This window comes from Electrophorus electricus, chromosome 17 (assembly GCF_013358815.1).
Source record: "Electrophorus electricus isolate fEleEle1 chromosome 17, fEleEle1.pri, whole genome shotgun sequence".
Lineage (NCBI taxonomy): Eukaryota > Metazoa > Chordata > Actinopteri > Gymnotiformes > Gymnotidae > Electrophorus > Electrophorus electricus.
This window is the reverse complement of record NC_049551.1, coordinates 3037350-3059841: the sequence shown is the minus strand read 5'-3', so window position 1 is coordinate 3059841 and position 22492 is coordinate 3037350. Positions and strand designations below refer to the sequence as shown.

Genomic DNA, 22492 nt, shown 5'->3' with positions numbered 1-22492 from the left:
ACAGACGGCATGAATTTTCAGAGCAGCTCCTTACTGTCAGAGATCCAAAACAGTGACAGCTCTTAACCAAGCACAGGCTCAGTGAACAAGCTACAGCTACAGAAAAGGGCCGACACAGAAAGACCAGGCTGCTAAAGAGGAGAGCATAAATGTTCGCTGCCTGACAGATGAGACTGGGACAGAGATGCGCTTTCCCCTTTACTGTGAAAAATTTAGAAGAGAGAACAGAGCGCAGAAGAGAAAAAGGGCAGTGCAGGAAAACGGGGACAGTGCCCTGCCTGGTCCGCTTATTCATCCAAACCAGCGATGGGTAAGTGGAGCCTTTATGGGGAAAGCATGTATGTTTGACCAGAGCTGTGATTCTGAGCCCCAGCCCTTAAAGGAGACTGTTAGGCCTGCAGGACAGACTTCTGAAGGACACGGGGTGTCTGGTGGAAAGCTGGCAGGAAGAGAAGACCTTAACAGCCTTTATCAGATGCAGCACATCCTGTGATCGTAACCTCCGTGAGCACTTGATTCAGAGCACCTCATTATCAGCACCATCTTAAGAGTTGCGTTCTCTGTTAAGATCATAACAAAGTGTACGTGTGTGTGTGTATTTGTGTCTTTGCGCAGAATATTTTTTCCATGTGCTGATGTCCTGGCGACCCGTTGAAATTCCTCCTTTTGTGAGCATGTCCGTGCTTCTTGAAGGTTTAAATCATCTGCTTGGCGCAGAGGTCTGTCCTCCGGACTCGGCAGAGATCAGATTTGGCCCATCAGGGAAAATGCGGAGGACAACACAATCTCAGCTGCTCGCTGCCTGTTTGCCCCGCATGCAAAGAGCGTTCTGGTTTCGATGAGTGTGACTCCATCCCCAGCAGAGCTTTTGGTGCTGTCTGAAAGATGATCTTGCCCCAGTTTAAGCTTTAGGGTTGAAAATGAAATGTCAGAAGATCTAGAACCCAGAGGGACCCAGGTCTGGTATTGTTCATATCACACAGACAACCTTTGGACGCATAACAAGCTTTGCCATAGTTCCTGGCTCCAGGGGCCGTCTGTGTGGCACAGGCTGGCATGACCTCTCCTGGGTGCAGGGTTCCTGTAGGCACTGGATGAAGCGCTCAACTTGCCAATAAGGGTTTAGTCACAGCACTACACAGGAAATGGAAAATGTACTTCCCCTGGGTGAACCATTCCACACCACACACACAGAGCACAAGGAGCCCTGGTATACAAACATGATTCATGTAAATATTACAAGAATTGTGGCAAATCCAAATTATATGACACTGATACAGTAATAAAATTTTCATTTTTAATGATCAAAACCCGCAAAACTGTCAAATAAAAAACGTTAATATTACAGCCTATAGGAATACCCTTTTTATCTCTGACAATAAGTGCATTATTTTCGTAGTACCCAGTCACTGCTAGTAATGTTTATTAATATAAATGAACTATTAACTATTAACTGTTGTTCGTTATTCAGTAGAAGAGCACAGGAACTCTGGCTAGGTCACACAGCCTCGAGCTACACCACCTGAGTGCAGTTTCCTCTACTAACTAGTATAGCAGCTGATTAAGATCTTATCCCAAGATAAACTGCTACTCAGCAGGCCATAAAGGTTCTGACTTGTGAAGTGTTCCTGAATTCATTTTCCAGTGCGAGCAACATGTAGAAAACAACCCATGTATATTCAGCACAAACACAACCGTATGTGTTTTGGGCAAAGCAAATGAATGGAGCACAGTTTAAATATGGTAATAACTATTAAACATATATTATTAATTAATAATAAGAAACACTACGTTTCCATTACAAACAAATACACTAAGTCTTTGAGTGTTGGTTTCTCTCAAGGTTTCTTCCTCATGCTTTAAGGCGTTTTTCCTTGCCACTGTCTTGGCTTGCTCACTGGGGGCTTGGACTCGGACATTTGTAAAGCTGCTTTGTGAAAACAACTGTTATAAAAACGCTATATAATTTGACTTGACTTGACGTTGTTCAAGTTCAAGTTCAAGTTCAAAGAGGTTTTATTGTCATTTCAGCTATATACAAGTACACAACAAAAATGAGACAATGTTCCTCCAGGACCATGGTGCAACACAAAACAACAGTACAACAGACAACATGCTACACAAGTACAAACAGTCCAATATAGTGCAAAATGTCATAAACATTAGATAGACAATAATAAATACAGGACAGGACAAATACAAAATGAGTAGACAGTGCAATTATTTAGTCCAGTACACAGTCCTGGGCATATGTAAAGCGAGTTGTGCATAGGATTCAGTGACATGAATCAGATACCCTGAACATAGCAGTCACTGGTAGCAGCCAGAACAGTTCAGAGTACAGCGCTGGTTTAGTACAGTACTCTAGCAGCAAGTAGGATAATGTGCAAGACTGCAACAGGAGTGCATAGTTTATTTGTGTGAGGTTTGACTTCGGCACTAGTCCGATGCAAAACAATGTGTGAGTGTGTATAGATATGTATGTATGTACGTATGTATGTATGTGTGTGTGTGTGTGTGTGTGTGTGTGTGTGTGTGTGTGTGTGTGTGTGTGTGTGTGTGTGTGTGTGTGTGTGTGTTTTATACTGTAACAACACAAGAAGAAGAATATTAGATTATTAAACATAAAGCAGTATTAGAACTTACACTTAGTGCAAAAGTCAATGTCTTTAACACTGTCCGTTCCGCCTCGCAGGGAGAATTGGGGCTGATGTGCTGTTAAGCTGATGTTTTGGCTAACACAGTCATGGTGGAAATGCACTGAGAGTTCCTGGGTGCGGATGGATCCAGGTGCGCCAACACCAGTAACCAGCACATGATCAAAGCCGATCCATCTGACAGATCAGTGCAGGATTAAGGATTAGGTAGACAGGACACAGGGAGGAGCAGAGCCTCTTTGAAAGGGAGATGGGAAAGAGCAGCGGAGGGAAGGAAAGAAAAGGGAGGGAGGGAGGGAGGGAGTGAGGGAGTTACGAAGTGAGGGAGGGAGTGAGGGAGATACGAAGGGAGGGAGGGAGTGAGGAGGGAGTGAAGGAGTTACGAAGTGAGGGAGGGAGGGAGGGAGGGAGGGAGGGAGTGAGGGAGTTACGAAGGGAGGGAGGGAGTGAGGGAGTTACGAAGGGAGGGAGGGAGTGAGGGAGTTACGAAGTGAGGGAGGGAGTGAGGGAGTTACGAAGTGAGGGAGGGAGTGAGGGAGTTACGAAGTGAGGGAGGGAGTGAGGGAGATACGAAGGGAGGGAGGGAGTGAGGAGGGAGTGAAGGAGTTACGAAGTGAGGGAGGGAGGGAGTGAGGGAGTTACGAAGGGAGGGAGGGAGTGAGGAGGGAGTGAAGGAGTTACGAAGTGAGGGAGGGAGGGAGGGAGTGAGGGAGTTACGAAGTGAGGGAGGGAGGGAGGGAGGGAGTTACGAAGTGAGGGAGGGAGGGAGGAGAGAGTGAAGGAGTTACGAAGTGAGGGAGGGAGGGAGGGAGGGAGGGAGTGAGGGAGGGAGGGAGGGAGTGAAGGAGTTACAAAGGGAGGGAGGGAGGGAGGGAGGGAGGGAGTGAAGGAGTTACGAAGGGAGGGAGGGAGTGAGGGAGTTACGAAGGGAGGGAGGGAGTGAGGGAGGGAGTGAAGGAGTTACGAAGTGAGGGAGGGAGGGAGGGAGGGAGTGAGGGAGTTATGAAGGGAGGGAGGGAGTGAAGGAGTTACGAAGGGAGGGAGGGAGGGAGGGAGTGAAGGAGTTACGAAGGGAGGGAGTGAGGGAGGGAGTGAGGGAGGGAGGGAGGGAGGGAGGGAGTGAAGGAGTTACGAAGGGAGGGAGGGAGGGAGTTACGAAGGGAGGGAGGGAGGGAGTGAGTGAAGGAGTTACGAAGGGAGGGAGGGAGGGAGTGAAGGAGTTATGAAGTGAGGGAGCGAGGGAGTGAGTGAAGGAGTTACGAAGGGAGGGAGGGAGTAAGGGAGATACGAAGGGAGGGAGGGAGGGAGTGAGTGAAGGAGTTACGAAGGGAGGGAGGGAGTGAGGGAGTTACGAAGGGAGGGAGGGAGTGAGGGAGGGAGTGAAGGAGTTACGAAGTGAGGGAGGGAGGGAGGGAGGGAGTGAGGGAGTTATGAAGGGAGGGAGGGAGTGAAGGAGTTACGAAGGGAGGAAGGGAGGGAGGGAGTGAAGGAGTTACGAAGGGAGGGAGGGAGGGAGTGAGGGAGGGAGGGAGGGAGGGAGGGAGGGAGGGAGTGAAGGAGTTACGAAGGGAGGGAGGGAGGGAGGGAGTTACGAAGGGAGGGAGGGAGGGAGTGAGTGAAGGAGTTACGAAGTGAGGGAGGGAGTAAGGGAGATACGAAGGGAGGGAGGGAGGGAGTGAGTGAAGGAGTTACGAAGGGAGGGAGGGAGTAAGGGAGATACGAAGGGAGGGAGGGAGGGAGTGAGTGAAGGAGTTACGAAGGGAGGGAGGGAGGGAGTTACGAAGGGAGGGAGGGAGGGAGTGAGTGAAGGAGTTACGAAGGGAGGGAGAGAGGGAGGGAGTGAGGGAGTGAAGGAGTTACGAAGGGAGGGAGAGAGGGAGGGAGTGAGGGAGTGAAGGAGTTACGAAGTGAGGGAGGGAGGGAGTGAGTGAAGGAGTTACAAAGTGAGGGAGGGAGTGAGTGAAGGAGCTACGAAGTGAGGGAGGGAGGGAGGGAGGGAGGGAGGGAGGGAGGGAGGGAGGGAGTGAGTGAGGGGATCAGTGAATCAGTGAGTGAAGGAGTGAGGGAGTGAGGGAGTGAGTGAGTGATTGAGGGAGTGAGGGAGTGAGTGAAAAGAAAACTTTGCATGAAACAAAACTGGATCTGTGTTATACTGAAAAAAGCCTACAGTCCCAGCCCAGGTAAATTAAATCAGAAAACAGCCTCGTCTGGATGCTGGGCCTTTGAGATCAGTTGCGGTTGTTGCATCAACTGTAGACCTGTTGTTGAAAGCGCAGACTGGGACAGGACATGGTTTTTCTCTTTAGAGATTTTCTGATAATGCTTCAGTCAGAATGGTAATACTAGCATGACAATAACAGATTCCTGAGTCAGTATTTGACTCATTGGTAATGACTAAATAAAATGGTGAATTGAACTGCGTCACTGTAAACACACTTTAAACAGAATACTGATGTGGTTCTAAATACTGATCATACTTCCCTAAATGTGTGTAAGTGCTGCTTCTTTTGGGAGACAGATTGGGAGACATTAACTAAACTCTATGAAATCCCAGACAACCCCAAAACCCCTGACAAGGTCAACAAACCCAGACAAATTTAATACTCCCTACGCAGACAAGCTGAGCAAAACAGGGCTCTGAGCAGTCCTGGCAAATGCTCTGACTCATGGTTCTTCCCATCCTTATTTAACATGGCACCAGTGCCACCCAAGCCTTACCATGCGCTAACACTTCACTTACACACCAGATACCACAGAAAACGAAACACCTTCGGCCGAACTTAAGTTTCATCAGCGATCTCACTGGAAGGTTAGTGTCCCACGAATACTGAGGCATCTTGGTGTTACATAAGTGAACGGCGATCTATTTTTAGACATTTATTTTATCTTCTATTAACTAAAATTATGGAGGTACGTTTTAGCTTCTGGTGAGAATGGAATAAATCCAGTTTCAAATAAATAAATGTCCTGCCATTACTTTGTATCATACAGTTGGTTTTGGAGCAATTAATTCTGCTTTTATTACCTAATGACTAAATCCCGGTGGATGGAACAGAATTCTATGCTGGACCTTTATTGATTGAATTATCCACTGCTTTTAGCGTTTTGCTTAATAATATTTTCAGGGCTTTTGATTAGTGTTGATGGTAGTTCTAGGAACAATGGGGAAAAAATGACATTAAATTCAGAAAAATGATCCGCCAGCTTTGGCATGTGATGCCAGCTTCAGAGGGTGATGTCACCTTCGGAGGGTGATGCCACCTTTAGAGGGTGATGCCACACACACACACACACACACACACAATTAGCATGACGTGCAGTTTTATATCGGGTAGTTTTCATTTTTCTTTAGGCATTTGTTTATTTTTAATGGAAAACCAAGAAATAAAGACCGAACCACGGAGTGGTGGGAGAAGCAGAGTGCTAGCAGTGAGCACACAGCATCTCTCCGCCCTGCTCTGGAGCTCATTGGTGCCCCGCCCTCCATGGGGGTGGGGCTGAGGGGAGCAGGATATTTGATTTGTTAGCACATGGAGAGAAACAGCGCCTGTAAAGGAAGTGCCCCTTCAGACATAGAAGCAGTTGGCACGGAAACAGTATATTGCACTATTCTCCAACCCCCTCCCAGCAGCCTGCTATCGTCCACGACGCGCCTTCCTCTTCTCCTTTTTTTTCTCTCTCTCCCTTCCTCCCTCTCTCCCTCCGTTTCTCTCTATCTCTCTCTGTTTCTCCGTCTGTAATAGGCTCTTTCAGCTATCAATGAAGTCACAACTGAGACTGCTGTAAACTGGCTTTCATAAAGAGGAGAACATCAGGAGTGGCATACATCTGTAAACACACACACACACACACCCACACCCACACCCACCCACCCTCCCTCCCTCCCTCTGCTCCCATTTCAGCTGCTTTTTTTTAACAGCTGGAATTAAATTTGCCACAGCTCGGATTTTTCTCTGGGTATCTCAGCAGCTCAATTTCATCCTCTCTTTTGCTCTCTCTTTATTTCCCCCCCCCCCCCCCTCTCTTTTTTTTTCTCATGGTTTAATCCTGGCTGTTTTCTGTCTTCTTCTATCCCTGCCTGTCTCCTCCCACAGCCTCTCTCTCCCTCTTTCTCTCTCTCTCTCTCTCTCTCTCTCTCTCTCTCTCTCTCTCTCTCTCTCTCTCTCTCTCCCGCGCGCTCTCTCACGCGCGCACACTCACAGAGCACTGCACATGCGTGTGTGCGCACACAAACACACACACACACACACACACACACCCTCCCCCCTGCCACTGCAGTGTCTCTTAACTGACTTGGAGCAGGAAAGAGCAATGCGCTGACAGTAGCAGGCGGGGAGACTAAAAAAAAAAAAAAAGACGCAAAGCAAGAGCGGTTTGTGAAGGAGCGTCTGTCTGTGTGTGTGAGTGCGTGTGTGTGTGTGCGTGTCAGAGGTAGAGAGACGGCGAGAGGGAGGAGATAAGCAGACTGATGTGAGGATGGTACTGGTTTCGGGGGAAGGCTTGTGTACTCCCTCTCGCTCAGCAAACGCTGCAGTGCACCCACCGAGCGGATGGAGAAAGCGCTGAAACGGTGAGGCAGCTCTTTATCCCCTTTCCTCTTCCCCCACACACGCACGCACACACACCAACATTTTGGCAAGGTTAGACGGCGTTTTAATTGCCCTCGGCGCGCTCTGGGCTCCGGGCCGCGGAGGCATTCGGCTGGGCATCGGGGGAAACAGGATGGCGTTTTTCTGCATGGCGAGAGGGGACGTTCAGACACACCCCTCCCTCTCGGGCCTGGATTAGACACTGAGACAATATGGACTGTCAGTGATGACCCACTCGGGCAGGATCAAAACGTTTTTGCTTTTTTAATGTGTCATCTGCCTTCTTATGATTCTAACATGGAGAAAGAGCGAGAGAGTGAGAGTGGATGAGGACGAGTGAAAGCGGTAGCGAGAGGTAGATAAGTGAGAGTTTAATCACATTGCACTGGGTGTAGCATGTTCTTACCACGCTTTACTGGCTAATGAGTGTGAATGTAGCTTAAGGAGGCACAAAACCCATGGAACGAGAGTGCAAGAGGGAGCGAGAAAGAGATGAAAAGAGAGAGAAGGAGAGATAGCAAGACTGAGGTGATGTTTCTGTAGGCAATGAGCTTTTGGTCTCAGTGTTCAACCATCAGTCTCCTGCTGATCTCTCTCTGCAACAATAACAACACCCACTATTGACATGTGTGTGTGTGTGTGTGTACGTATGTATGTGTGTGTGTGTGTGTCTGTACATGGGTGTGTTGGTGGTGGTTCGATGTTCTCTTCTCTGGCTCAGACTGTAGGGCTCGTTAGATATTTTTTCTGGATCTAAAATTCCTGGGATTGTTAATGGGGCAAACAGTGGGTGGTGGAACCGGGTCAGGATCTTGTGTATGTGTGTATGAATGTGTGAGTCTGTGCCTTTGTGTGTGAGGAAGTGTTAGAGGAGAGGGTTTGGGAATATAGTAATGTGTGAGTATATGTGTGTTAGGAGAGGGTGAGTAACTATGGGAGTATAATGTGTGTGTGTGTGCGTTATAGCACTAGTGGCTGTAGGAGAATAATGTGTGTGTGTGTGTGTTAGGAGAGGGATAGTGGCTATGTGAGTATAATGTGTGTGTGTGTGTGTGTGTGTGTGTGTGGGCACAAGGCGTATCTCAGTGTTAAGCAAGATGACCAGATATTGAGGGTCTATTGCCAAGGGCAAGTTTGACTTACTCGTTTGACTTACTCACATGCCTGTTTCAAAATGTCAAGCCAACCAATCACATGCTGTCTGTGTAGATAGTCACACGTTGGCATGTGTGTTTATCCTTCAGTCTTATGACAGTTTTTGGAAGCTTTGTAACAGTAATTAAGTGGAAGCTCTGGTGATATTCTTCAGATTTTTCTTTTTATTCACACAGTAATAATAAAGTGTCTCTCAGTTTCCCTCCCAGATCAGCAGTATGGTGTGTGCATGTGGACTCTGAGTATTTTGTGCAGGCACTGGAACAAACTGCACTGGGGTCCTTGGTGTGTGCTCCAGCTCTCTGACACAATGCAAAGAGCCATGTAACGTCAACCTACCACTCACCTACAGCTAGTTATGCAACCTGAATCATAGACTAAATAACAATGATATTATCTTTTCACATTTTGTGTAAAATTGGCAAAGTAAGTAATTCAGAGTCTTGAGGTTGAATTTCCAAAACACTGAGTCACACATATGGCACAGAAGCAGCACAAAACATTTCCACTTGAATTTGTAACCCAGCAGGATTTTAATGGTTGTTACCGTAGCAATTGCATCCTCATAGGCAGTGAAAAGCACTTCAGCCGCAAACAACCTCACACGAGACACGATGACAAGACGGTTCTCTCACTAAGGAGGTGCCCATGTTTCTACAGCCTGAGAGTTAACTGTGTCTGGCCTGACACCAGAGCCTAGACCAGTCAAACTCCTTCTGAAGTAGCCGATTGGCGGAGAGGCGGCGGAGCTGAGATGTCTTCTTTGCTCCCTTAATGCCTCAGAACTGGTTTTTTTCCCAACTTCACACAAACATGAGGTGTGCTACAGATTTTGACTTCATGTTATGAAACACCAGCGGAAGTCTGAGAGCTTGTTGTGGAAGGGTCATGGGGATAGCGAGCTTGGAAAGCCCCAACATTCTGACAAGTTGCAGGTCAAGAGGTCAGCAAGCACCCTGGCTCCCCTGCTGAGAGAGATGGTGCCCACGGAGCTCGGCGCACGTCAGTCTGGAACGTTTCATTAGCAGTAACGAAGCGGCCCTGGCGATGGAGCCAGCCCATAATCCTGCGTGTTAGCTATGCAGGACACAGCAGGTACAATTAGTTTGGACAGAAACCAAAGAAGACTCATGGGAGAGTTTAAAAGGAAGTTTAGCATTTAGATTACAGCCAGCAAGGAGAGAGGAGTCCAAATTTACCTCATACTGGAAGAATGACTCCTCTATACTGGTGAGGTCACCAGACTAGGAACTAGTTTTCCAAAATTTATCTGATGAGACTTTAGTTTCAGGACCGGATTACATCATGCAACCTGGATTAAATCATGGGTCCTCAGTTCATAAGACAAAATTTGGTGAGGTAACGATTGTAAACTGTATTAATGTTTGTGGCAAAGGGGTTTGCCAAGAGTCAGCGGGTTGTCTAATGTTAGATCTTTTTCACACTTTAATGCTAGATTTTTTCCAATTTAATCTTTATAAAGTTTTTAAAGTTTTATATTTTCAGACTCTTCTGTGATATTGTTGTATATAATATCTGGAAAAAATAAAATGTTAAACTCATCTGTGAACAGATGTGTGAGCAGATGTGTTGAAGGAGACTAATGGGGAATTCAGGCATGGCTGTTCCAGGTGTTGGGGCAGGGGCTATTCCAGGTGTTTTGTCAGGAGCTATTGTAGGTGTTGGGTCAGGGGCTATTGCAGCTGTTCAGACATTTCTGTCAGTGCTCTATAACTGATTCCACTTTGAAAAACAGACCTAGTCATGATACTAGAGCAGGAGGTCGATACCAGCTGGCACTGCCTGGTCTATGTGTGAACTCCACATTAACCTTCTGAAGCTGTTAGCAGGCTGAAAAATCAACCCAACACCCCAAAAACCAATCCAGACCTCCAGTAAACCCAGACCTCCAACTGACCCAGACCTACTGGGCTTCCAGTCTTGCTCACTGCTTAAACCTCATCCACTTTCCCTACCTCTTGCCATTTCTCTCTGCAGCACATCCCCCACTTGGGGTTAGGTGGTTCTGATGAGTCAGCATTTGTCTTTGTTTAGCTCAAACTGCAGTTATGCCCAGCCATCGCTCTGTAATGGGGTTCCCTAAAGTTAATACAAGTCATTCACCCATCAGATATTCCATCGAGCCAGTCCTGGTGTGAAGCAGTGTTGGAGGCAGTGTGGCACAAAGTAATATCTCTAAGTTGGAAATATTAATTACATGGAATACATTGCATATAAAAATAAAAACATTACTTGAAGGAAAGCTATGTGCAACTTTGAAACAGCTTTCCACGCTATGATCGATTAGGAATCCGACAAACCATTTAATCAGGCAGTATGCTACGAAACCGTTGGCTAAACCGATGTCTTTGTAATATGATGTTTACTGTGATGGATTCATTTCTCTTTTCTAAAATACTAAAAGGAGAAGTGGTTTTCCAATTGTAACAAATCTTTGGGGGTTTAGTGAGTAGCATAGAAGTAAAGTAAGAGTTTTTTAAATAGGACATAAATCTAGAAATCAGTAAGTAAATCTTTACAAAATACCCCAAAACTAAACTCTGAAGTGCAGTGGCTTTTCAAGACAACACAGTTCTGAATCTTTTAACATCTGAGATACCAACAGACTCGAAACACTACCAGTGATAGCAAATGGTCTCTTCCTGAGGGAAATAATCAATTTCAAAGGAATAAATAAACTCAAACTGCCTTTTCGGCGCGTTTAAACAAACGCAGCGATGACCCTTAAGTCCATGTTACTGCTAGCAACTGAACTCTGTGCTCTGCTAGCCTCTGTTCACAGCCTTGTTCACAAAGCCAAAGCAACATTCATGCAGATAAGTACACTGCACTGCATTAATGCCTGGCCTATTTCATTGGCTATACTTCACATTTACATATCAAGATGCGCATAAACAAAGCAATGATACGAGCTTCATTAGTGTGAATTTTGAGGCCGGTGTTGAATATTCTCCTGGTGTGAGCTTGATTTCCTCCCTCTGTGTTCCTGCTTTATTTATATTCATTTAGAGTTTGTTATTCCCAGGACTTTGTTTGTCTGGAATAATGAGTGTCCTTGGCAAGCGTTCTTCTGAGTACTCAGGTATGGGTCTGGGGAGACGGGCACGAGCAGGGAGGGGCATTTAGGCCCCTTCTCTCCCCGATCATCTGCTTCTTTCTCTCCCTCCATCTCATCTCTCCTTTTCTGCTTTTCCTCTCCGCTCTCTCCACATAGGAGTGAGACCTTTATAGGTTGGCAGATCAAAGAGATATTCGGATGCATGTGTGTGTGTGTGTGTGTGTGTGTGTGTGTGTGTATGTGCGCGTATGCTCTTAAAAGATACACAAGCTAAAAAAAATCTATAGAACAGCAGAGTTTATCTGTGTGTGTGATTTTAATATGTCCTTTAATTAAAATTATAAGGGCTAATGCCACAAACAATAAGCTCTTTGGTCTCTTCCAAGCCCTGGGAACTCAGAAATATGGCTGATAGCACTGCCATATTTTCGTTTGTCAAGACAGAATTCCCCTGTGCATAAAGAGATCAGATTGAGAGGAGTCTATGCAGGCAGAGAGAGGAAGAGACGGTACTCGTAGGGGGAGGATTCATGTATTTTCACTCTTTGATCTGCAAAGTCTCTGTTCCTTCCCATAACTAGTCTGGCTAACCATTCTGCACAACTGTATGCATGTATGTGTGTGAGTGTAAAAGCATATCTCTGTGTTTGTGTGTGTGTGTGTGTGTGTGTGTATGTATGTATATAAGCATATCTGTGTGTGTGTGTGTGTGTGTGTGTGTGTGTGTGTGTGAGGGGGAGAGCGTGCAAAGATGAGCGGATCACGCTCTCTATCCTGTGTTCTGTACCCACAAGCACACAGGGAATCTTTGTATTCCTCTCCACTGCTCCAGTGCTCATATGATGTCGGGTGGGGTGTTATGCGGGTGGCGGCGATGAGGGAGGGTGTAGCAGGCTGCTTTATGAGGGGCCTGTCTCTGCTCAACAGCCTCTGCCCTGGCACCCTCTCCACAAGGGCCCATAGAGGCGTGGAGTTCCCCGGAGAGCTGCTGGCAGCAGGCGGCAGGGTGGTGCTTCTCCACCCCAGGCACGTGGAGCCCATGCTCCCCGCATCCATGCGCTTTGCCCTCCTCCACAAGCTTCATTCGTCTCATCCACAAATTATTAGGACCTTTGTGGCCCGAGTGAGGCGCGTTAAAGTGACATCAAAATCCTGAACAGTGCAGTGTGTGGTGCTGAGAAGCGTTACAGAGGAGCCAGCAGAACTCTGGACACCGTCTGCTACAAAATGTTGTGAAATATTGTGGAATGCATAACTGGTCTCTGAGTGAGGGTACTTGAAGTAACGGAGAACAACAGACACACACACACACACACACACACACACCTACACATGCACGCACAAATTTGGAGCGCACTGAGTATGTGTTGTTGAAAGCCTCGGCATCCAGCGAGAAAGCTCTGCGCTGAGGTGCTGGATGCTTGTCCTTGTGTGTGTGTGTCTGCTGCAGCTCCCACGGCCTCTCTCTCTGGCCGCACTCGGAGACGGTAATGAAATCACACCCCCGGCCGAGTGTGACGCTGAGTGTTAGAGCTGAAATGAACAGGCCCCTTCCTCACAGAGGCCAGCTGCTTCTACCCAACACAGCTCGTGTGTTATTGCACTCGGAATATGGACTTTGCACAGAATGAGTGCTGCTGTATGCACTTTAGTGCTTTCTCCTATAGCATTACCATCCTGGAATTTTTAAACAAAGCTTTAAAAAATGTGTTGAGGTGATACCTCCGAATGCACAGTATTTGCAGTTCCTCCCAAGTGAACCAGTTTACCACCCTGGCATACGTCAGTGCCGCCAAGGGGTGAGGAAGAGGATAAAAGAGGAAGCGTACTGGACAATCCTCCTTAAAGGCTGTTGCAGTTTGGCAAGAATTGTTGCATTAGAGTGCTAATTAGGGGCTGCTGAAACAGCAGAAATGGTTTGGACTGAGTGCACATGTATGCTGTTTTACTAGGTGTGGTCTCGTAGCTGCCGGTTCTGTTGAATTCCCCACCCGACTGATATTAGGAACATTTCAGTTCAATTATACAGCCCGCATTCAATCGTCCAGCAAGCCAGGCCTGTTTGTGTTTCCGCACTCACACATACACAATCTCTCCATTGTCACGGTGCGCTCATGTGACTGGGACCGACTCTGTAGAAGAGGCGCACTGCTCCCAAACCCTCAGGGGATACGAGAGCCAGACTGCCCCGTTACCACAAAAAGGCCCAGTATGTAGCCAGCCACAAGGAGCCTGCACTGCTCCGCCACCGTGGCCTGCGTGCGGGGCTCCGTGGGCCCAGACACTGGCGCTTATTGTTTGCACGGCATCAGCACGGCACTGGCCTGTGAGGAGGGGCTCCAGGGTGGGAACTGGGCCCCGGGACATAAAGTCTTGAACATATGGTTGTTTGAAGTTCATTATTTGATGCCCTTTTTGCCCAACCAAATATTTAGATGGAGTAACACCCTCAGTCTTTTTTATTTTCCAAATCTACATCTGTTAACAAAAACTACATTTCCTAAACCACCAGTTATATATGTATATATATGTTCAATAGGTTTCACATGTTTCAGTGTTTGTTCACATCAGTGTGACTATGTATATATTTACATGCATTCCATTTCTAACTGGGAATCCTTGCAGTAGAGCACCATCACACCACTACCACACTAGTGAGATCCGACGATTCACTTTAAGGAGTTCATGGTAATAATAGCTGACTTCATCCTGATTACATGGAGTCTTGTGTCCCCTCCATGTGTTCTCTCTTAGCAAAGTCCAAATTTAGCACCAGCCGTTCATACTCCTGCACTTCGGCTTCCACAGAGGTCTTCAGGAGAATCTCCAATCCTCGTGCTTTAAAACTCTTTACTTGCAGGTAAGGCTTTTCTGAAGAGGCTCACCTGTCTCTCAGGCTCTCTTCAGACAGCAGCTTGGTGGTCTGTGCAAGGTGCCTCTCTGGGTTGGTGAGAAACACAGAGATGCTCAGAGATGATCGGAGATGTTCAGAGATGTTCAGAGATGTTCAGAGATACTCAGAGATGTTCAGAGATGCTTGGAGATGTTCAGAGATGTTCAGTGATGCTCAGTGATGTTCAGAGATGCTTGGAGATGTTCACAGATGCTCAGAGATGCTCATCTATGCAAAAAGATGCACAGTATTGTTGAGGTAGTTATTCAAAAAATTATTCCATTACTGATTATTCATTAATTCTTTAAAACTTTAATAGGATTACTTTACTCACTAGTTCCTGGGAAATGTAATCTCATTACTTCTAAGTTGTATCCTAAATCCCATACAAATACACTGGAATCAAATCTTCAAACATATCTGTACCAACTGGAAAGGACATGGATGATCAACAATAGACCTTTCAATAGTTTATTTTGGAAACAAATAGCAGAAGTAGCAACAGTAAACGCATAAACATGATTTAAATTAAATGTCACTGTTCTTTAACAAGTCTAGTTGCTCTGAGCATAATACATTTATGCAATAGAAATATATAGTCCAATGAAATTCTTTGCAGCAGTTAACGTATGCGTCGTGGTAATGTTTTTGTGTTTGCGTGAAACAAATTCGAAGTAATGAGAATGTCTGCATTTGTGGAAACATTCAGTCTCCTTCTTTGCTATTGCTTATCACATTCACAGTCATGTGACAGTGTGGTCAGTTGTGACAGTTTGTGCAGTCAGGGTGTGGGTGCATGCACAAATTACACAGAAAACAGTTTTGTAAATGTTTTATGTTTTGGATCTTAATTACACAATTGTTCAACTCTGAGCAAGTCATAGTCAAAGACCTGAGAGACAATGACATGTGACCTGAATACATATCAAAACTTGAAACAAAAGTAAAACCAAGAACATGAAACAAAACATTGAGATAACGCCATGAAATCCACAACCAGTAACAACAACAGGGACAGGACACAGTAGGAATATACAGGCCAATCTAGGGAAATGAAAGAAAACCACATGGCACATGGTGTTATAGGAACCATTATGCCACAGTGGAAACCATGCTAGTAACGTAATTTTTTAAAGTTAGTAATTGTAATTTGATTACAAGACTAATTAAACTGTAAAGCATTACATTACTTTGTTAAAGAAAAAAATAATTTTTGTACCCTCAGCACTGATGTTGGGAGATGCACAATGATGTTGAGAGATGCACAGAGATGCACAGAGATGCACAGAGATGCTCAGAGATGCACAGAGATGCACAGAGATGTTGAGAGATGCTCAGAGATGCACAGAGATGCACAGAGATGCTCAGAGATGTTGAGAGATGCACAGAGATGTTGAGAGATGCACAGAGATGCTCAGAGATGCTCAGAGATGTTGAGAGATGCACAGAGATGCACAGAGATGTTGAGAGATGCACAGAGATGTTGAGAGATGTTGAGAGATGTTGAGAGATGCTGAGAGATGCTGAGAGATGCACAGAGATGCTGAGAGATGCAGAGAGATGCTCAGAGATGCTCAGAGATGCTCAGAGATGCACAGAGATGCACAGATATGTTGAGAGATGCACAGATATGTTGAGAGATGCACAGATATGTTGAGAGATGCTGAGAGATGCACAGAGATGCTGAGAGATGCACAGAGATGCTCAGAGATGTTGAGAGATGCACAGAGATGCACAGAGATGCACAGAGATGCTCAGAGATGCTGTAGTTTGTGACTTAAGTGTTTCCTGTTTTTCCAGTCTCGCAGCGCACTCAACCCTCTCCTGTAAGTGTACAGGTGGTGGAACGACTCCTATGTGAAAGACGTGCACTGGATGTTCCTTGTTAAAACACATTAATTTCATTTAAAACAAACAAACATACAATCAAGCAAACCAACCAAATATAAAGAGTATTACCAGGTCATAACTCTATAACAGCAAGAATGGAAATCTGGGTCAGTCTGGCAGAAGTCCAGCAGGGACCACGCCCGTTCTTCTGCATAATGATTATTTGGACCATGCCCAGATTATAACATAATAACTGGACAAATAACTAGATAAATAACTACACAAGGTCTAGTCTCTTGCATAATGATTATTTAGACCACACCCAACTGGTTGCATAATGAGGGTTTGGACCACCCCCAGCCTCTTGCATAATGATTGCTTGGACCACACGCATTCTTTTGCATAATGATTGTTTGGACCACACCCAGCCTCTTGCATAATGAATGTTTGGACCATGCCCAGCCTCTTGCATAATAAATGTTTGGAGCACGCCCAGCCTCTTGCATAATGAATGTTTGGACCACGCCCAGCCTCTTGCATAATGATTGTTTGGACCACGCCCAGCCTCTTGCATAATGAATGTTTGGACCACGCCCAGCCTCTTGCATAATGAATGTTTGGACCACGCCCAGCCTCTTGCATAATGAATGTTTGGACCACGCCCAGCCTCTTGCATAATGAATGTTTGGACCACGCCCAGCCTCTTGCATAATGAATGTTTGGACCACGCCCAGCCTCTTGCATAATGAATGTTTGGACCACGCCCATCCTTTTGCATAATGAATGTTTGGACCACGCCCAGCCTCTTGCATAATGAATGTTTGGACCACGCCCAGCCTCTTGCATAATGAATGTTTGGAGCACGCCCAGCCTCTTGCATGATGAATGTTTGGACCACGCCCAGCCTCTTGCATAGTGAATGTTTGGACCACGCCCAGCCTCTTGCATGATGAATGTTTGGACCACGCCCAGCCTCTTGCATAGTGAATGTTTGGACCACGCCCAGCCTCTTGCATAATGAATGTTTGGACCACGCCCAGTCTCTTGCATAATGAATGTTTGGACCACGCCCAGCCTCTTGCATAGTGAATGTTTGGACCACGCCCAGCCTCTTGCATAATGAATGTTTGGACCACGCCCAGCCTCTTGCATAGTGAATGTTTGGACCACGCCCAGCCTCTTGCATAATGAATGTTTGGACCACGCCCAGCCTCTTGCATAATGAATGTTTGGACCACGCCCAGCCTCTTGCATAATGAATGTTTGGACCACGCCCAGCCTCTTGCATAGTGAATGTTTGGACCACGCCCAGCCTCTTGCATAATGAATGTTTGGACCACGCCCAGTCTCTTGCATAATGAATGTTTGGACCACGCCCAGCCTCTTGCATAGTGAATGTTTGGACCACGCCCAGCCTCTTGCATAATGAATGTTTGGACCACGCCCAGCCTCTTGCATAATGAATGTTTGGACCACGCCCAGCCTCTTGCATAATGAATGTTTGGACCACGCCCAGCCTCTTGCATAATGAATGTTTGGACCACGCCCAGTCTCTTGCATAATGAATGTTTGGACCACGCCCAGCCTCTTGCATAGTGAATGTTTGGACCACGCCCAGCCTCTTGCATAATGAATGTTTGGACCACGCCCAGCCTCTTGCATAATGAATGTTTGGACCACGCCCAGTCTCTTGCATAATGAATGTTTGGACCACGCCCAGCCTCTTGCATAATGAATGTTTGGACCACGCCCAGCCTCTTGCATAATGAATGTTTGGACCACGCCCAGCCTCTTGCATAGTGAATGTTTGGACCACGCCCAGCCTCTTGCATAATGAATGTTTGGACCACGCCCAGCCTCTTGCATAGTGAATGTTTGGACCACGCCCAGCCTCTTGCATAATGAATGTTTGGACCACGCCCAGCCTCTTGCATAGTGAATGTTTGGACCACGCCCAGCCTCTTGCATAATGAATGTTTGGACCACGCCCAGCCTCTCCCTCAGTGCCCTACATGTCTCCCTCTCGCCGCTGACACAGATGGGCTCTGGCAGAACACCAATGACTCAACAATAGCTGAACGAGGACACAGGGGTCCCGCCCCCAAGCACGGCTCTGCGTGGACACCTTCTCCTGTGGCCCAGCCTCCTGCCCGATAAATCCGCCCCCCTGAGGATCTGGGCGTTTGGTAACATGGAGCGTCGTGTTAACTGAGGGCTGGATCTGGCTCGTACGCTGTGGGTGCTGATTCCACACCTGTGGTCTTTTCTTTGTCCTCTTTTTCACTTCTCACATCTTGTTTGCATCAGAAAAGGGAAGACAACTTTGTCCGTTTCCGTGGTATTTGACCACTGCATTGCGGGTGGTTTCCATGGTGTTTTTTTGTCCTTTGTGAGACTGTTTTTTTTTAAAATATGTATATGGCTTGTGGCAGCCAAGCGTTCATAGCAACGTCACTTTTTGATCCTTCAGTGTCACTATTCCTGTCATTGTGAGCATTATGTCTGCATTTTTGGGTGCAAATGTTAAGACAGCATGAAAAAGTCCAGATGTGGTTCAGCTGTGATGCAGATCACTATTAGTTCCCAGCATAGTGCACATCCAGTCACTTCTCACAACCGTTTTGCTCCTTTGTGGTCAGACTTAATCACACAGGACATGGTTACCATTAGCAGCATCTAAGCGATAAGCTAGTCAGACCTTCACATGGCTAGAAACAGACTGAAATCAGAGGTAGTGACTGGGCTGAATATGGTTTAACAGTATGACTCCAAAAGACACTGCAGTCTAAAGTAAAGCATGTGAGACTTTACTTATAGCCAAGGCAGAGGAAAACATTCCCCATACTGTACTGACATTTACTTTGCCCCTCAGCCTGGCTTAAAAACATGATTTGATTTGATTTTGTATTCAAAGTCATATCAGCCATGTTAGAATTAGGAAAACGCAAAGTTGTCATTTGAAAAGGTCTTTTGAAAGGACAACTGAAGGCACTGTCATGCCGTTCTTTGAAGTCTAATTGTTGTAGACCTTTGAAACTGCATTTGGAATGGACAACTTACAGGCTTTTGAAGGAAATGGAAGTGTAATATTTTCACATTTCCTGTTCCAACTACCCATTTGTGTTTTATTAAACACTGTTTTCAGTCTGATAAATGCCCAGCTGATACGTATTTTTACCTTTAAGGTCTTTAGTCAGCAAATGTGTCAGATTATCTGGGTGAAGTAATTCAGGTTTAATGTGTAAAGGCAGTCTTGCTTTTATTTTGGTATGAAGATGAGTACATGGTGGGACTGGGGACATTTTTGATGTTCTGTCCTCGCTGGATTTTTGGTTTAGGGTTCTCCATTCCATTATGGAGTTTGCTGTGTTAAAGCTCTCTTGTGTTCTGGAGTTTGACAGTTGTGGGGATAAATTATTTTTAACTTCATTTAGTCAATCTGACACTAAACTAATTTTGTTGTTGGGTAAGCTAATCAGAGATGTGCTGTGCTGTCATATTGCAGCAAAATCCATTATATTTTCAGTTATGATGGCAAAACAGTCCAACCCAACATGGCCCAAATCTGACATCTACTGACCCTCTTTGTGGAGAACTGTGTGGGGTTCGGTGTAAACGTTCTGTCAGATTGCATGAGCGGGGCAGAGCGTTATGATTGGTGCGCCAGCCAGATTTGACAACACATTTTCAGCTTTGCATTTATTTTGGCCTGTGCAATAGTGTAACAGTGTGATGGGTTTGCACATAATGGGGCTTTTGTGTTGCTGATATGCTGTTTTTCACTGTGTCAAATACTATGTCAGATGTGAGCTCTACTTAGCTGCCTCTGTTCTGCTATACCCAAGCCTGCTAGTATTGTGCTATAGAAGCCTGCTTGTATTGTACTATATGTGCCTGCTAGTATCATACTATATGTGTCTGCTAGTATTGTACTATATGGGCCTGGTAGTATTGTGCTATACATGCCTGGATGTATTATGCTGTATAGGCCTGATAGTACTGTGCTATAGAAGCCTGCTATTACTGTGTTGTATAAGCCTGGTATTACTGTGTTGTATAAGCCTGGTAGCACTGTGTTGTATTAGACTGGTAGTACTGTGTTGTATAAGCCTGGTAGTACTGTGTTGTATTAGACTGGTAGTACTGTGTTGTATAAGCCTGGTAGTACTGTGTTGTATAAAACTGGTAGTAATGTGTTATATAAGACTGGGAGTATTGTGTTGTATAATACTGTTATTTTGTTGTATAAGACTGCTTTTGGAAGGTGCAGATCATAACTCTTCATAAACCCTGATTCATGGATCATAGCCAGGTTGTAGCTCATATACTGCACATAATGCTTAACAATTACTGCATCAAACAGGTTGGGAGGCTTAGCACGTTGGGCTCTCTGCCTGTTCAGAGGAGTTTTAGCCCCTCTCTGTCTCCCTCTGCAATCTCCCTCATCCAGCCGGCCACGGATACTAAGGATCCACAGTGCTGGAACTCACTGGAACCATTAAATGGCTGATTTGAGTCACGTGTGTTCTATTACATTTACTGATGTCACAGTGCAGTTCAGAGTTCTTGGCTCTGCGCTTGGTCAGATTGAAAACTTGTATCTCTAATACAACACTAAAAAGCTGAGTGGAGGATGGGTTGTGGCAGCTAGCAGTAAAGCTGCATATTCCTGTAAAACAGAAAACTCTCTAAAACTGAAAGTGATGACATGCGGACAACCATTTGAGGTTTGTCATCACTTTGTTTCCCCCCCAAACCCCATTTAGAATGGTAGCAATACTTGGTCTTAGGTTTTATGGCAAGACCATAATGAGAAATAGGAGGGTGTTATCTACAACAGAGTTATATTCAACTACAGAATATTACTTTCATTTTATGGGTGTCAGAGGGACCTGGCTGTACTGACTGTTTGTGTTTTCGCCCACTAACACACTCGTATTTATGGTATTTACAGCACACACACTTGCACAGTCACATTTAATCTCTCTATCTCATACACACACACACACACACACACACACACGTGCGCACGTACACACACCATCATCCAATTGCAGTTCTTCCTTCTGTAGGGAGAGAGTGTGAGTGTAGATCTCTGTAAGATGCAGAGATCTTTACCTTGTTATGGCTGACTTTTAATATGTCATTACACAGAAGGGTTATGCATCCAACATTGAACTGATGACATTTTTGTGTATGTGCTTGTTAGATCATTTTATTAAAGTACTCAGGTTATTATTTAGTACGTTTTGTAGTTCCAGATTTGTGTACCTTTTTGATGCTCTGAACCCAAACCCAGCTGAACCCAGACCCTTCTGAACCCAAACCCTTTTTATCCTAGCCCCTTCTGATCCCAGACCCCTTCTCTTTGAATCTGCAGCCATTTAGTTGAGGACATAAGGCATGCAAACACTCCACTTCTTTCAATGAGTAAAATCTGGTTGTGTAAAAAGGTTTTCTCTTTTAAATAAATACATCAAAAACACCATGATCATATAAAAGCCTGTTTAAGGACACACAAATAAACTTATTTCAATCTTTAATTTTTTTTATATATATATCTCTACCAAAAACTGGCTTCAGTGCTTCCAGTGACTGACATCAGGAAGCTGCTGAAAAACGTGTTTGTTGCTTTCTTTCCTTTTTCAAGAGTAAAAACGCCAATTTTGGTTACTTGTACACAAGCCTGAAGTGGTGGATTAATTTGACCACTGTATGTCTCTGTGTCAATGTCCCAGTGCCCGGGAAGAGAGAGAGCGCTCCAACATGTGAGACCTCTGGGACCATTTCACTCAGTGTGCAAACCAGCAGTGGTGTCGGGGTAATGAGTCTCAAACCATTGCGCCCAGTAACCAATCGCTGCCTGTTCTATGGCGCAGCCAGCCCATGCTATAGGGTGGGGCTGTAGGATATGGTAATGAGATGGTGACCCCACCCTCATCTGCATCCCACCCCTTGGAAAATAATTTCCCAGAATACGCGGGGGCGGGTTGGGGGATGGTGGGTGACATCGGCACTGTGCAGTAAGTGGGGACAGGCCTCAACTGTGAGTGAACCCAGTGCTTGGCTCTGATGTTTACTTTGGCTTGTAGGCACGCGAGGACAAACTGCAGTGAGAGGGTGCATGGCAGTGTGTGTGCACAACTGTAGAATTCTTATAACCATTTGTGGAAAAAAAACAAGAGCAACTGGTCGAAAGTAGTAAATATTTCAATGTCGAGATGGCACTGGTCATGTGACGCTATGTCGTTCTGCTACCTGTGCACAGGTCACCAGCTACACGGGTGGA

The 22492-nt window shown here is 45.7% G+C and overlaps 1 protein-coding gene across 1 annotated transcript in view; it reads left to right on the top strand.

Annotated features, from left to right (window-relative positions):
* The first annotated feature begins 6924 nt into the window (after positions 1 to 6924).
* The window catches only part of gnaz (guanine nucleotide binding protein (G protein), alpha z polypeptide), a 32527-nt gene continuing 16959 nt past the window's right edge, over positions 6925 to 22492 (top strand). Inside the window, exon 1 of the mRNA XM_027006482.2 lies at positions 6925 to 7227. The gene's annotated coding sequence lies outside the window, so the exon portion shown is untranslated. The remainder of the gene's footprint in view (positions 7228 to 22492) is intronic.